Raw genomic sequence first — 17,500 nt, 5'->3', positions numbered from 1 at the left:
AGTTTCGATCTAAGCGAACTATTGAAAGGACATCATTGATTAAGTTAAGCTTCGATTCGTTTGTGAGGTGTATCTATTTTTGAGAAAGTGTCAGATCTAGAGGCTTTTGCGAGTTTAAGTGCTCTGTTGATGACAATGATCCTGCATTCTGTTGAAGAGTTGAATATAAAATGATCGATCGCATGTTCGAATAGCGATTTTTAAGTAACTGACTAGACGAAGTGTTGACCTAAAATAGTAGAGACCCGGGTTTACTGAAAAAAAACTTAGATTTACCTGAACAATTTGGCTGACACCAAACTTTACTGCCGGTGCATGCAATTCGAAATTAGGATTTTTCCTTAAATTTAAACACCTTACTCATTTTTTGTTGATGCATCGATAATTTGCTTGATATGTGAGACCACTTGGTTATAAGATTTCCTGTGGCTGGCTGAAGATGCAGGCTTAATGTGTAAGTGAGTTTGCGTCAGTTGGAGTAATTGCCATTGTAGCTGTTCTCTTTCGCTTAGTTACCTCCGAGTGCTTCTACTAAGGTTTTTTTTTCTTTGAGGACTTCTTTTACCTATGTAATGCAAGAACGAGTGAGCATTGTTTGGAATCTCCTTTGTAAACGTCGCATTTATTAGTCTGAGTTATTTATTTATCATGTTTATGGAAAGTTTCATCAAACATCAAAGAATGCAAAATTAATCCTAGTTTAAAGACGGTGCGATATTCGTTTTTCAAGAGTTTAAAAAACTGTCTTTATGATTAATTAGTTCACATTTTTGCCATAATAACAGAGCAAAAATTAGCGCCGAGTACGAACTGAGAGGCAACGCCTTAGAGATTCCTTGGGAAGAATTGGCTTTGTCGATTAGATCATTCGCCAGTTATTTCCTTTCTAAATGCAAAGGTAACAGTGTTATCAATTAGTCGATCTCGTCTGCCATAAGCATATAGAAAATGAATTCACTGTTCTTTTAAAAGCGTACGGATAGCTTTGTTCACCTTTAATATCCTGCCTGCCTGTTATTTTTTATCCGCATGTTAGACAATAAGATGACGTTTATTATTGAGTTTGTACTTTAGAGTTTCGCCTTTCACTGGTCCATTGGAACTGTAAAAGAACACCAACAATGCACCATTTTTTTAAAGGAAATATAGTGTATTAATTTTGTAACAGTACAAATAATGCCATTGTTACGTTTAATGGTAATGTAGTTACTTACTGAGAGACAAATATCTTTATGAATCTTGTATCATACAAGTTACATTGCCAAAGGAATGATTAAAGAATATCACTGTTGTTTCATTATGAAAAGTTTGTTTGTTTGAAGTAGGCTTTAAGCCTCAGTATGAACAGCATCTCACACATTAGGCAGTACAATATGAGTACTCTTATTCTGTATATATTAGCTCCTTTCATTCCACTCAACTTTATGTAGTAGATAAAATATGAGCGGGAGATCTGTATGGGCGTTTACAATGGCGAGCCGATAGGCGAGCCATTGTAAACGTCCATACAGATCGGACGCGAATATTTTATCCTGCTTGTGAAATGAATACATTAAATTGAATGCAAAGTATTGTTATTTTAATCAGTAGAGATCTGTATCAAAAGTTAATGAATACTAATTAGCTGAGCAGGAGTTTGTATCAAAAGTTAATTCTACTGTTTAATAATTCAGTTGATTTGTATTGGGGTTTACAGTTGTGTACATGTGATCTGAATACTGTGCTGGGATTGGTTTGCACCCTCGTGAATTATTAATGAATTTTACAAATCTTGATAATGGTGTCACGTCGACATCGAAACGTCGATGTTATAGCGTTAATTCTTATAACCAGACTTTCAAATAACCTTGAAAAATCAACGTAAAACAGAACGTAAAGAAAAATGCAAAATATTTATTTGGCTTATCTAACAAAAACAAACCAGCACGAAATTTCATTGGCAAAGCAAACACTGATGCAAACAACGTCGGCTGTCCAAGGAACTTTCTGGAAAGTTTGGTTTTGACGTCATTTAAGAGGCAATAATGTGATTAGGCAATCGAAGTGTTTACTGCCCATATTAGAAGTTTCCTGGACGGGAATAAGGAAAAGGTTTCTTTTAAAATTGCCAAACTTTGATCAGTGAAACAAATTGTGAACACTTTTTCAAGATTGTACGAAAGTCGCTCTAAATGCGTGGCACGATGGCCAATTGAACGCACTGGTTCGATTCACAAAATGTTGTGGAACGACTGAACAAACTGGTTCGCAAGAAACAGGTCGATGGAGTATTCGTTCTACGCAATATTGTTCACAGTGGAACACACACGAACGAAGCAAGGTCCAGAAATAACGTAGAAACTTCCCATTGCCATTAAAGCTTGTCGTTCTCAAAGAAAAAATCATCTGTCCACTTTATCAAACACTTCAAAGCAAAGGTTTTGGGAACAAAAGTTGCAAAATGCGCCAAACAATGCCCTTCTTTGTATTTCATTTTCCTGAAATCTGATTGGTTACTTTGAACAAGCCTTGATATCTGATTGGTTGTTTTGTTTTAGTGTTCCTTTCTCATTGGGTGGCGAATAGATGCGATTTGGAGCAAAAAAATGGTAGCATTCGTAAATAACTCATACTGATGAGAGCCAAGGACCACCAGCGATTTCTAAATATATGTAATAATGAGTCTTATCGCCAACTTTGTGACCTTTTTTATAATTAAGGTTTTTATCATTTGTGACTTGATAATTCAGTTTAATTTCCATAAGTAAATCTCAGTACTTATATGGTGATTCATATATGGTGTAAAGAAGCACAAATATGGTAATTCATATATGGTGTAAAGAAGTACAAACTAAAATTATTTTTTAGGGTTTCGACTAATGAGAAAACTGGCACCTCGACGCGTAAAAAGTTATAATGATATCAAGTATGTTAATAATTTTAGGAGTGTTTCAGATCGCCAGTCAGCTGCTAACACGTCACTCGCTCTTTGTTTGCCGCCACTAGTTTCTGCCACTCCTTTGAAGCGAAAAAGAAATGTTCTGAGTTGCATGAGTTGCCCCTTTGTAAAAAATTATTTCGACATGGATTGAAACAATAATTTTGTAAAACAATGTTGAAAATTTGTCCAGTGAATGCCGGGTTCCTATCGTTCACCGACGACGATGTCAGAGATTTTAGAAGGCGCGTGAATAAAACAAAAACACTCGTAGAAAGACTTACAGTGACGTAGCCATCTCCAATGATTGATGATGGCATTCCTTTTTTTGGAAATGAAAACAGACGCCTTGAAGGTTTACATGGTGAGTTTTTAAAAGAAACTGGCCGGCGGCGATACAATTGTCTTTTTATCATTTGAGACTTGAAAATGTTCCCGCATTATTCGCAAAGTTGTAAATGTTTCTTCCAACATAAAGTCCGCTTCAAACTGGAAGCAAAGAGCAACCAAACTCTACTTTATATTAATGACAAGCTAGATGGACTGATAGTAAGCAATGGAAGCTGTAAACAGAGCTGCTTGTCATGTTAAGTTTCAAATGATCAATGTTGATGAATTTGGTTCAAGTGATCTCGGTAACCGTGACTTGTGAAGATCTCTCACATCGTCGACGCCGTGAATTTCGACATGGAGGATTTAGAAAATTTGCCCTCCCTGTGATTATCATCGCTCAAAATGTCATAAATAAAATAAATAAATATATATAAATAAATATAAAATAAATAAATAAATAAATAAATAAATAAATATATATATAATAGCATTTTGAATTCGGACGTTTCCATGGGAGCTTGAATGCTGATTACACATATAGATTGCATAGAATCCCCTTACCTTCAGTGAGACTTCACTGTTAATTTTTTTTTTTTTTCTCAACCTTGGATGATCTGCTCTGGCGATCAGAAAATAATGGGATCTTCCCAATTAATCAGGCTTTTATAGGGTTTCAGGTATTCTCTGAAACCATTGACTGTATGCCACACCGTACGTGCTTCACTTTACACTGAACAATTAGGCTGCCGTCCATTGCTTTATCTGGCTGCAATGTTAGTCGACCTGTCCCAAAGATGACTTTGGCAAACATTTGCTAGAGTGGTACACCGCCAAAAGTAATAAAAATGAACTTCCCTTGGATTTTCTAGTGGCATGAATGGGTGTTGTTTGTTTGTTTTTGAGAAAACCTCACGAATTATTCAGTGACTTATTCGTAACCTCCACTTACGATCTATAAATGTCCTCCAGTGTTTTGTCTTGCTTAATATCAAAGTGGGAGCTCGAGACATTGAGATTTAATTTTCGGCTTTGCCATTTTAGTATCTGTTACAGTTTGCAATCTTTCCCATTTCAAAAATAGAACTTGTCTTCGGATTTGGTATCCGATTTGATTTTCTTTCAGTGCTTCCTATTTGGTGGATATCTGAGGCTCGGCAATTATTATAAGTGTCTGTTAGCCGCGAGCACATTCGACGACGATACTCTTCACATTTCTCAAATTAGTTATGTTATAGCCCGCTCACTGACTTATACTCCATGGCTTCGTATTGCCAATAAATTTTCATAGTTCGATTACGCTTTTAAAAGCTTTGTTTTGGTGGCGTTGCCTGCAGTTCTCCTTAATTTTAAAATCATTTGTGACTTGATAATTTTTCCATTATTCGCAAAGTTGTAAGTGTATGGATGTCCAGTTAATCAGCTCTCAGAGAGCATTTAACTACGAATATATATCTTGCGTAATTTTAGTTCATGTATTTCGCAGTTGAATTAAATATATGAACATGAAAAAAACTATATGTTCTACTAGTGCGCCCCTAAACGATTGCATACTTTAAGGGTGCTTAACAGAGCCGGTGTTGCTGGCATCAATATTATCGGTGTCCCGGGGTGGCAAGATATGCCAGAGTATTTGTCAGCTAAGTTAGAATCCATACAAAAAAGAGCCCTTACGATTGTCTTTCCGGATCGTAGTTATTTTGAAGCTTTCATCTTTTCTGGCCTAGAAAGTCTTCATAAAACGCGGTTTGATATTATTCGCAAGTTTTTCTCCACATGGAGATTGCGTACTAGTAATGAAGGTCATTTAATGTACCATATAATCTTAGATCTGGCCATAAAAAGTCCTTCCGTTCTTGCATGCATAAGAACCAAAAGAGCGAATTATTTTATTACTTTTAGATTTTTAGATTCGTTGTACATTTTGTATATTATTATATAATATCGTCGTAATTATTACTTGACAATTCAGTTGTATTTTACTGCAAAGAGTGGAAGAAACGATATATATAAATTCAAGTTTAAGCACAACAGTCTTAACACATCTTAGGTTTGAAGTTGTTCCTCTATTGTTCAATAGGGCGTCAGAAAGATCTCTCTTTAACTAATAACGGGAAAAATGACAATGTTATTATATCTGTCGCGACTGCCGTCTGGAACTTATAGTGGTAATTCCAGTATTAATGTACCACAAAATCTTCGATCCGGCCATCAAAAGTCTTTCCGCATTTGCACAAGAACCAAAAGAGCGAATTATTTTACTACTTTTAAATTTTTAGATTCGTTTTACATTTTGTATATATTTTTTATATTATTATAATATTATAATAATTGTTACTTTTACCACTTGACAATGCAGTTGTGTTTTACTACAATGAGTGGAATAAACGGTACATATAAACTCAAGTTTAAAGCACAATAATCTTAACGCACCTTATGAATGAAGGGGTAGTTTCTAAAGAAACTGTGATGCTGCGTCGGTGGGGAAGTAGTATACAAAAATTTGGCTTTATCAACGGAGTTGATAATGTAAATTGGCCACCGTGCAGAGATTCTAAAAGCTGACGTTTCGAGCGTTAGCCGTTCTTCAGAGCGAATCGAGGGATTATGGGTTACGTGTAGTTTTTATAGTAGAGTAGGAGCTACGCTATTGGTGGTAACATGGCAACGTGAAAAATAGGAATATATTAGTTAAATGAAAAGCGTTCGTTTATACCGTGAGGATTAAGGGTGCCGATATGAAAGATGAATTTTTGTTCCAGATTCTTGCAGCTTTCCGTCCCACCTAGATGTAGGGAAAGGCCGCAGATAGCCATGTGTTTTTTGGAGTGGTTAGGCAGATTAAAATGGCGAGCGACTGGCTTAGATGCATCCCTGTCATTCTTCTCAACATCGCGAAGGTGTTCGCGGAATCGGTCACCTAGTCACCTAGTCGTCTACCTGTCTCACCGATGTATAATTAATTGCATAACGTACAGGTTATGCAATAAATGACATTTGCGGAGGTACATGTGAAACGATCGGTGATCTTAACAGATCGCTTAGGTCCCGATATCTTGCTAGTGTTAACAATGAAAAGACAAGTTTTGCATCGTGAGCGCACGCATTTGAAAGTGCCGGGTTGCTCGTTAGTTTTGAGCGCGCTTCTAACTAAAAAGTTGCCTACGTTTTTGTAGCGTTTGAACGAAATAACTTCATCAGTCACATCAACTTCACCGGCCGTTGCCTCAATTCTAAAGTCATTCCTAAAGGTTTTCGCTCGAACTTTCATGCGTCTACATTCTCTCACTCAAATCAGTATCTTCACCAAATTAGATGTGCCCAAAATTCTTTTTCACGTAATATTATGAGGATCACAATTAGAGCTATGTGCCAAAAACGAATCGCACTTGACAAACAAATTCTTCATTGCCGCTCCGAACTTTCCAAAATCTGTCCAGCAATTTTAGTACGATCGATTCGCGCTAAAATCCGACAACTTAATTCTGGACTGTTTGACCATCTACACCAAACCAAGACTCTAAAACTTCAACAATTAATAGGTCCGCAAATTACCGACGACACTACATTGCATAGCCATAATACCGTAATTACAATTCCAGAAAATCTTCCGCTTACTGACTCAGAGAAATCTGTTCTCAGTAAGGGCCTAAATTTTGTCCCTATTACCAAACGCACCAATGAATTTTCTATTAAGCAAGATGTTGAAAAATTCCTTCGCCGCGTTCAGTTAAAAGCCTTTTTTCACGACAAAGAGGATGATTCGGACACTTCTAACAAAGATTATTTTTGAAACACCTCTAGTTCGCAAATCCAAATGGACTCCCCCAGAGGGACAATTTGCCTCTTTAGATTTTTTCACCAAAAAATGCCGTCACGACATTCACAAACTTAAATTCAATCGCAACACTAAATTTTCCAACCTTTCCTCGGAAGAGTGGGCGGCGCTTAAAAATCTTAGTAAACGCAACGACATAGTTGTTAAATCGGCCGACAAAGGCGGCGCGGTAGTTGTTTGGCGGTCCCACCTTTACCAAAAAGAAGCTTTGCGGCAACTTTCGGATACCTCGTTTTATGCCAAAATCCCTAAAGATCTCACTTCCAAAAATCAAAAACTTATCAAAGACATCATTCAAAATCTTATAGTTAATCAAGAATTACCGGACACTGCCACTAATCTCATCATCAACACCCCTAGAACTTCGTGCATTTACTTCTTGCCTAAAATTCACAAACCCAACAACCCAGGTCGCCCCATCGTTTCTGCCTGTAGTTGCCCCACCGAACTCATTTCTAGCTACTTAGACAGGATTATGACGCCTATCGTCAAATCTTTGCCATCATACATTAAAGACAGTACACACGCACTACAAATTTTCCGCGATTTCAATTTCTCCGGCCAAGACAAACTTATTTTCACCATGGACATTACATCTCTATACACAGTCATTCCTAATAGCGAAGGTCTTCAAGCACTTAAACACTTTTTCGATCAACGCACTGTCAAAGAACCTAGCTCGGAAACGCTCCTCCGCCTTGCCGAACTAGTTTTAATGCTTAACTGTTTTTCATTCGCCGGCAACTATTACAAACAAATTAATGGTGTAGCGATGGGCACAAGAATGGGACCTAGCTATGCCAATCTTCTTTGTAGGATATGTTGAACACCAATTTTTTAATCAGTACAACGGCCCCAAACCTGAACTCTACGGCCGCTACATCGACGACTGCATCGGCGCTATCTCATCCAGCAGAGAAGAACTCGATCAATTTATAACCTCCGTCAACTCTTTTCATCCGGCTCTTAAATATACCTGGGAAATTTCTTTCAAACGCGACAAAAACGTAGGCAACTTTTTAGTTAGAAGCGCGCTCAAAACTAACGAGCAACCCGGCACTTTCAAATGCGCGCGCTCACGATGCAAAACTTGTCGTTTCATTGTTAACACTAGCAAGATATCGGGACCTAAGCGATCTGTTAAGACCACCGATCGTTTCACATGTACCTCCGCAAATGTCATTTATTGCATAACCTGTACGTTATGCAATAAATTATACATCGGTGAGACAGGTAGACGACTAGGTGACTAGGTGACCGATTCCGCGAACACCTTCGCGATGTTGAGAAGAATGACAGGGATGCATCTAAGCCAGTCGCTCTCCGTTTTAATCTGCCTAACCATTCCTAAAAACATATGGCTATCTGCGGCCTTTCCCTACATCTAGGTACTACGGAAAGCCGCAAGAATCTGGAACAAAAATTCATCTTTCAAATCGGCACCCTTAATCCTCACTGTATTAACGAACGCTTTTCATTTAACTAATATATTCCTATTTTTCACGTTGCCATGTTATCACCAATAGCGTAGCTCCTACTCTACTATAAAAACTACACGTAACCCATAATCCCTCGATTCGCTCTGACGAAGGGCTAACGCTCGAAACGTCAGCTTTTAGAATCTCTGTACGGTGGCCAATTTACATTATCAACTCTGTTGATAAAACCAAATTAACGCACCTTAGCTTTGAAGTTGTTCCTTTATTGTTCAACAGGGCATCAGAAAGATCTCTCTTTAACTAATAACGGGAAAAATAACAATGTTATTATATCTGTCGCGACTGCCGTCTGGAACTTAGTGGCAATTCAGTAATAAGTGTCATCCTTTATTTGTCATTGTACGCCCGAGTTTTAGAAGCGCAAGCTAAGTGCGGACTGCGGCTAAAATGTCTGAATAATGTGTCTATTTGGGGGCCGACGGTAGTTTCCGAAGAATGAAGTCTGAGATATTTTGACTCAGCTCTGTTTCTTGGTGCCAGGTGGCAATACATGTGGAAATTATAATAGGTAGTTGGCCATGTAGGCCATAAGTGCGACCAGGAGCCCAGATGGGCTCCTGGTGCGACAGAAGCTCAAGTCACTTAATACTTATAGATTTTCTAGTCAATCAAACTAGGCGGCAAAAATCAGCCAGAGAAAATGTAAAAGACAAAAGCCTTGTACATGCGACAAAGAAATATTCGACAAGCGTACCTTTCAATTTCTTGCTTCAGCGATAGCCGTCTTCGATGCTTCAGCAAACGTATTTGTTTGCTTTCACACGGGGAAGCGTTTAATTTAGAATAAGCCGACGAAACTTTCAGATGTTGCTCAATACACGGAGCAAGGCTTTTTCACATCAACAACTACCGCTGTTGGGGTATGTGCTTTCGAGAGGATTACACTAGACACATGTCTAGAATTGAGAACACATATGAGAAAAAAACCGAGGCTTACACAGGAAAATTAAAATTTATAGAAAAGTTGGCCGGCGAAAGTAGAACGTGCATAGGTTCCTCAAACGTGAAAACCTGACTGCTATATTGTCTGTTCGGGTCTGTCATTTTATCAAGGAGGACTTCAAGTGGGATCTTCAGGCCTTGGTGACATTCGCTTCACACGGAAATTTCAGTCAACTAGTCCAAAATATCATTATATTGGAGCGAGAAAACTGAATCAAGCCATATATACACGACTTTCACTGTTATGCGGTAATAAACGTAACTTGAAATGTGGTTAAATTTTGTTAGCACTGAATATAGAAACTACTGAAACGATTTACTCTTACCATTTGATGGAAATATATATATCGATCTTTTGTTTGAAGTTGTAACAGGGATCTTGTTGAAAGCCAAGGTAGACAGATTAAACTGAGCGCGAGATAGCACTGCAAAAAAAAAAGAGCTCTCTTTCGCTTTGTGAAACTCCTGAGTGTAACTCACATATAAAACTCTGTTTAACGACAAAAATTTGGTTTTATCAACGGAGTTGATAATGTAAATTGGCCACCGTAGAGATATTCTACAGAAAAACGCAGGCGAGACTTGAATCTTAATCCAGAGGCTAAATTGTATTGATATTGGATCCAGCTCTTAACAGATTTACCTCGCGGTCGTTAAACAGGAAATGAATGAAAGGGGTAGTTTCTAAAGAAACTTTTGTGCTGCGTCGGTGGGGAAGTAGTATACAAAAATTTGGTTTTATCAACGGAGTTGACAATCTAAATTGGCCACCTTACAGAGATTCTAAAAGCTGACGTTTCGAGCGTTCGGCAGAGCGAATCGAGAAATTATGGGTTACGTGTAGTTTTTATAGTAGAGTAGGAACTACGCTATTGGTGGTAACATGGCAACGTGAAAAATGGGAATATATTAGTTAAATGAAAAGCGTTCGTTAATACCGTGAGGATTAAGGGTGCCGATTTGGAAGGTGAATTTTTGTTCCAGATTCTTGCGGCTTTCCGTCCTACCTAGATGTAGGGAAAGGCCGCAGATAGCCATGTGTTTTTTGGAGTGGTTAGGGAGATTAAAATGACGAGCGACTGGCTTAGATGCATCTTTGTCATTTTTCTCAACATCGCGAAGGTGTTCGCGGAATCGGTCACCTAGTCGTCTGCCTGTCTCGCCAATGTATAATTTATTGCATAACGTACACGTTATGCAATAAATGACATTTGCGGAGGTACATGTGAAACGATCGGTGATCTTATAATTAATTAACAGATCGCTTAGGTCCCGATATCTTGCTAGTGTTAACAATGAAAAGACAAGTTTTGCATCGTGAGTGCGCGCATTAGAAAGTACCGGGATACTCGTTAGTTTTGAGCGCGATTCTAACTAAAAAGTTGCCTACGTTTTTGTCGCGTTTGAATGAAATAAGTGGAGGTTGCGAAAAGATTCTACCAGTCTCGGGATCATTTTGGAGTAATTTAAAATTATTAAGAATGATACTTTTGACTAAGTGATTATGAGGATGGAAAGTGAGGGTGAATGGAATTCTGTCATTCTTATCTTTTTGTGACGTTTGTAGTGATGACTGTCGATCAAATTGTTGGGCGCGATGATGGCCCGCTTTGACCACAGAGACAGGATAGCAACGTTTTTCGAAGAAATGGCACATCTCGTCTGATTTGCTGGAAAACTTCATTGGCTTTCCTAGATATCAAAGTTTCTATTAGTGGCAACGTGCTATGTGCCAGTGTCCACTACAAACCTACTGATTCTCACAGGTATTTGTTGTATTCATCATCACATCCATCGCATGTCAAGAACTCCATTCCTTATTCTCAATTTCTTAGACTTCGACGTCTATGTAGTGATGACTCCCATTTTGATCCCGAGACTGGTAGAGATCCCGAGACTGGTAGAATCTTTTCGCAACCTCCACTTATTTCATTCAAACGCGACAAAAACGTAGGCAACTTTTTAGTTAGAATCGCGCTCAAAACTAACGAGCATCCCGGCACTTTCAAATGCGCGCGCTCACGATGCAAAACTTGTCTTTTCATTGTTAACACTAGCAAGATATCGGGACCTAAGCGATCTGTTAATTAATTATAAGATCACCGATCGTTTCACATGTACCTCCGCAAATGTCATTTATTGCATAACGTGTACGTTATGCAATAAATTATACATTGGCGAGACAGGCAGACGACTAGGTGACCGATTCCGCGAACACCTTCGCGATGTTGAGAAGAATGACAAAGATGCATCTAAGCCAGTCGCTCGTCATTTTAATCTCCCTAACCACTCCAAAAAACACATGACTATCTGCGGCCTTTCCCTACATCTAGGTAGGACGGAAAGCCGCAAGAATCTGGAACAAAAATTCACCTTCCAAATCGGCACCCTTAATCCTCACGGTATTAACGAACGCTTTTCATTTAACTAATATATTCCCATTTTTCACGTTGCCCTGTTACCACCAATAGCGTAGCTCCTACTCTACTATAAAAACTACACGTAACCCATAATTTCTCGATTCGCTCTGACAAAGGGCTAACGCTCGAAACGTCAGCTTTTAGAATCTCTGTACGGTGGCCAATTTACATTATCAACACCGTTGATAAAACCAAATTTTTGTATACTACTTCCCCACCGACGCAGCACAAAAGTTTCTTTAGAAACTACCCCCTTCATTCATTTCCTGTTTAACGACCGCGAGGTAAATCTTTTAAGAGCTGAATCCAATATCAATGCAATTTAGCCTCTGGATTAAGATTCAAGTCTACAAAGTATAGCTCTCCTCGCCTGTGTTTTTCTTTTTTTTTTTCATCAAGTACATTTATTCATCCGGAGAAATCCTTGACTATTGCTACGTCATATCCTCGTTTGCATAAACAAAAACAAAGATGGCGGATTTCAATTTAAATTTGCCTATTTTTGGAGCGTTATTGTTGGCTATTTAAACACATTTAGTCCAAATGAGTGGTCAAGTATGACAATACAGGTAAAGAACTTTCGATTCAGGGAAACGTTTTTAGACCCAACCTCGTCCCCAGGGCACTTTTCCCTGGCTTTACAAAGCCAGGGAAAAGCGCCCTGGGGACGAGGTTGTTTAGACCGTACTTTCCTTTTAAAGTCATGCTAATTTGCAACGACATGCTTCTTACTTGAACTTTTGATGATAATAGAGCATGCATTCTTTTTTTTATTTAACAGGGCTAATCATACAATCACTAAAATTTGAAATGTCAACCCATTTAATCCAATACTGGGCCATAAATCTACGTACCTACGTATAATGGTTCGCACGAGGATTTATAAACTTTTATTCAAGGACTTTTCCAGATTTTTCAAGACATCTTAACAACAGTCTAGGGGGCTACATGTATTTCCTAAACTGCATTTCGCACAGCCAATTGTTAACAACGAAATACACGTAAAGAGGAAATTGTGTCATACACAAAGGATTTCTAAGTGTAAAGAATCACTCCAGTCTTCCAATGTTCCAGCACAGAACTCGTTTTATGTCTAACTAGACCCTCCGTGAGGGTACACTGGGTTGCCTGTGGTACGTGCACCGTTCCAGACATTTTTTTTAAAGTTGGGGGGTCATTAAGACCATTTAAGGGATCACCAAGAAGTCATACCAGCAGAGGCCCTTTGGCTCACAGGTCCTCACACGTTCGTACGACGAAACAGATCTGTCCTTGCGTAATATGTAGCTCTAACAGTGCACGATATTGTTTTGGTATTGTCTATCATTGTAGTGCCATGGTAGAAGTCTTGTGTAAATAGCCTTAGAAGACATGGGGTTACTAGCAAAGTACTGAACCCAGAAAGATTGAAGAAAATAAATGGGAAGTGAGAAACATTGGCTTCTGGGTTGACATGTTGATAAACTTCTTTTCACCACAAGTTTAAGCGTGCCCTCTGAGCATCTGACCGCTTTGTAATACCAAAGTTTACTAGAGTAAAGTCCTCTCCGGTGGGGTTAGTGTCTGGATGGGTGACCAAAAACATATACCCCTTTGTAAAACAGAAGCATTGGACCGAAAATACTATGAAACGCTAACAAATGCGAACTCAGCAAGGTACAGATTTTGTTAGCTTGCTTTATGCAAAAACAAAGGGAGTAAGGTATCATCGAGTTTGGATTCGAGTTGGACTTCGAGTTAGGGTTCGAGTTGGAGTTCGAATTAAAGTTGACTATAAAAATAAACCCCCCTCCCCCCAAAAAGAAATAGAGGGGTAGGGTAGGGTAGGTCCCGCAAAACCAAGGCTCGCCGAGATACTTACATTTTTCGAAGGACCGCTTGTGCTTATGGGAGGGCACAAACCAATGATAGAATGACAAGGAATATTTTTGCTTGAAATGTAAATGCTAACCATGATCCATGATGCGAACCAACGATCTCTCATGAAGAGAAAGGATTTGAATCAAAGCAGTGTCCATTTCTGTTAAGAAAGTGCAAGTGGCACATAAAGATACCTTGCATCTCAACTTTGGCCTAGCATTGTAAGGAAATATTTTGAGGCTTAGGTGCCCGAGGTCTTCAGTACGGTCCTAGGTCCCGTAATCGATACGGAACGACCAAAGCCTGCAAATAACGTGTTTATTTTTTTTTCCTCTACAGTATTATTTTCAAAGCAGCTTTTGTGTTTAAATTTGAACAGGCCCTTTACAGCTACAATCTTGGACAAATTAAATGAACATTGAGACCACCCCTCCCCCCAAAATCAGTGATGGGAAAATGGCGCGTTTTGGCCTTCACGCACCTTCATCCCTGATTTGGGGGAGAGGGGCATTTCTGTTCCATTTTATTCTGTCCATCACGTGACCTACTTTTCGTAAAATTGTGGGCTATAAATTAAAGAATGCCGGAAATGGAAAAAGCATGTCAAAAATATCAAAATGGCCAAGTTTGAGGCCCCTGGCATTAAAGAATGACTTTTATGACGGTTTGAATTTTTAAAAAAATGAGAAGATTTGTATTGAAAAAGTTGTTGAAGAGAAAGACCTTGCTCTCCAGCAACATTTTCCATAGGAATCCTCTAAATTCTCCGAAAATTCAAATTGTAGGATAAACTCACTCTTTAATACCAGGGGACTCAAAGTTGCCCATTTTGCCATTTTCGATATCCTCTTTCCACGTCTGGTATTCTTCAAGTTATAGCCCAGCAAAGAGCCAATGCAAATGTGGCGTACACGCGCGTTTGACATTTTGGTCCAAAAGGCGGTCCGGAAGGCGAAATATAGACCGCAGGAGCGGCGAGATTCAGGAATGCTGAGAAGCTGGAGGAAAAAAGAAGACAGTTACCTGTTTTCCAATTTTGCTGTGAAAGGACCTTTCAAAACCTTTTTCAGATCTCGCCCAAAAAAATATTAATCAACATGAAAGTTACGGTTAAAAAGTGAGGTTCACTTCCCCTATAGTTTCCTCGGTTATAAGTAGAAAAAACCGGCAACTATTGTCTACGTAGCAGATTACAGTTTAGATTACAGTGACAGATCAGTTTGTAGAGAAATAAACAATTTGTTCTTTTGAAAGTTGATGGTTTGTCCAAAACAAATGTTTTAGAAACTGACTGTGAGAAGACAGCTCGTTTTAAATGTCAATCGTAGTTCACTTTCGTTGCGTTTTTACTTTGCAAGTGCCTATGATTGTCTTGTAGAGCGAAATGAAATGTAGAGAGGTAATTAAAATTATTTTTAAATCTGAATAATATGAAATTGTCTATTAGTAAATAAGACATTCGCAGTGACAAAAGGTACCACACATTGTTGAAAACCTATATCCCTGCTCTAAATTTTAATGTGTCAGCAATTTTATTACTTAAACCACATGAAAAAAAAAATGAAAAATCCCAATATTGCCCCGAATTCCTGTTCTTCGCCCAGCTTATACATCTCTTTGCTTATTAACATTAATAATAAATGATAATTATACATTATTATCAAATTATATACTTGCGTTTTAATTATTAACTCGAAGCGCAACTCGAAGTCCAACTCGAAGTCCAACTCGAAGTCCAACTCGAAGTCTAACTCGAACTCTAACTCGAACTCGAACTCGAATCCAAACTCGATGGTTCGGGATTGCCAAAAACAAATATTGATGCAAAAGTAAATAAATATTGATACACAGTTTTTAGAAAGAGTAGAAGGAAGTTTCCAGGACGGTCGCTCGAGAATAACATATTTACCACATGAAAACAACGTTAATTTCAGTAGGGCTAACGCTCACATGGTTCATATGGGATAGAAATATATACATACATACATATTTATTAATCCTTTGAGTGAGGGACACTATACAGGATGCTAAAAGGTCAAACGGGTCCGACGAGAGTAAATTAAAGCCTATATCACTATAGAGTAAATTAAAGCCTATATATCACTTCACGTTATTCATAGAATATAAACAGTTACGATCAGCGACAAACATTTTGGGAGATTTTTGCTACGTTCAATTTTGTTATTCTACGTTTTGGCTGCACAAATAAATCGCAAAATCGAAAGTGACATCGCCGGAATTCAGCGGGCGCCGTGATTAAGTTACCGCGGTATGTTTACTGGCCAAAAAAACATCATCAAAGCATCTGCGTCAAATGATGGCAAGATACCGGGTTTTCGTAAGTTTCTTTTTCTGTCAAGTGTTATAAAGTTTGACAATAAATGAGCGAATTCAAAACAAAGATCACAAAAGCCCACCATTGTTTCTGCAAAGTCAAAAATTTACTCTCCAAGACGAGGTTATTTATCACCACGTAATTCCATCATTTTGGAAATAGCAGCTACTTTATTATTCACCGGCGTCACAGTTTTTTTCTGATTTTGGGGCTCATTTTGTTGAAGCTCAAGCACGCTTCAACAGACTTGTTTATTTTCATGAAACCTTTCCGGATTACGGAGCAATACTAAAAATATCCTCCCGTATCACGTTTCAACCTTAAGCTCGAAAATTCAATACACAACATGATATTATAATTCACAAAGGCAGAAAATATCACAGAATCCTTTTCCAGCGAATGATTTTATTGAAACAAACAACATCAGATGCACTAAAACGCCATTCGCGTTGCAATGACTTTCGACGCCATTGCTGGTTAACGAGAATAACAAACTCACGAGGCAGAATGTATATTTATATTTAATTAAGTTAACACAACAGAAAAACGCTAACCTCATTTTGACACGAAAATGCTTTACTATTGCCATAAAAACTATCCAGTTAAGCTCGCATATTATAAAACATGATGAATTCATAAAGGCCACCTTTACCAGCGAACAATTTTTTGAAAAAAACAACATATTTGCTCTTAGAGGCGAAAACCTCTTCCTAATGTTTCATCGCGTGCGTGAAGACAAGAAACTCAGGGGCACCCAACGAGAATATAGTTCAAAACCACTTAAACATAGCATTGTTAAACGTATTTTGGTGTTTAAACGGTAGATATAGGCATATGTTTATCCCCTAAATTGTTTTTATCTGTTCGGATTTCCTAGCTGAAAGTCTAGTGATCCGAAAATTATAGGGATCAAAGCATACCTTTTCGAAAATTTCAGCCAGAAAAACGGCTCCCGAAAATTCTAGGTGACCTTTTTAGGGTAAAAATCCGTCAAAAATGGGCAATTATTTCATTTTTTAGATGTTCGAAAATCCTAGGACAGGCAGGCAAGCAAGAAATTTTAGAACAAATGTTCCGAAAATTCGAGATCTAAAATCGTCTTCCGAACAGATATTTTCCAAAAATTGACGTTGGGTGCCCCTGGAAACTCAATAGTGTCAAATTACCATGTACTACTTCAGGTTCAAACCCTTTCCTGAAGAACCTTTTCCTTGAATAACAAGACAATGCTTTACTATTGCCATAAAAACTATCCAGCACACATACAAAACATGATGAATTCATAAAGGCCACCTTTTCCAGCGAACAATTTTTTGAAACAAACAACATATTTGCTATGAGAGGCAAAAACTCCTTCCT

At 38.3% G+C, this 17,500-nt stretch overlaps 1 protein-coding gene across 4 annotated transcripts in view; it reads right to left on the bottom strand.

Moving 5' to 3' along the window:
* The window catches only part of LOC138024173 (histamine H2 receptor-like), a 7,726-nt gene extending 1,899 nt beyond the window's left edge, over positions 1-5,827 (bottom strand). Inside the window, exons 1-2 of one of the 4 annotated variants that reach the window (XM_068871390.1) lie at positions 5,681-5,827; positions 994-1,102 (exon numbers count right to left, since the gene is read on the bottom strand). The gene's annotated coding sequence lies outside the window, so the exon portion shown is untranslated. The other 3 variants (XR_011126984.1, XM_068871449.1, XM_068871313.1) reach the window with 3 other exon arrangements.
* Between the last annotated feature and the right edge of the window lie 11,673 nt (positions 5,828-17,500).

The sequence above is a fragment of the Montipora capricornis genome, chromosome 1 (assembly GCF_036669925.1).
Source record: "Montipora capricornis isolate CH-2021 chromosome 1, ASM3666992v2, whole genome shotgun sequence".
Classification (NCBI taxonomy): domain Eukaryota; kingdom Metazoa; phylum Cnidaria; class Anthozoa; order Scleractinia; family Acroporidae; genus Montipora; species Montipora capricornis.
The sequence above is the reverse complement of the archived record's forward strand: the minus strand, read 5'-3'. Positions and strand labels throughout refer to the sequence as shown.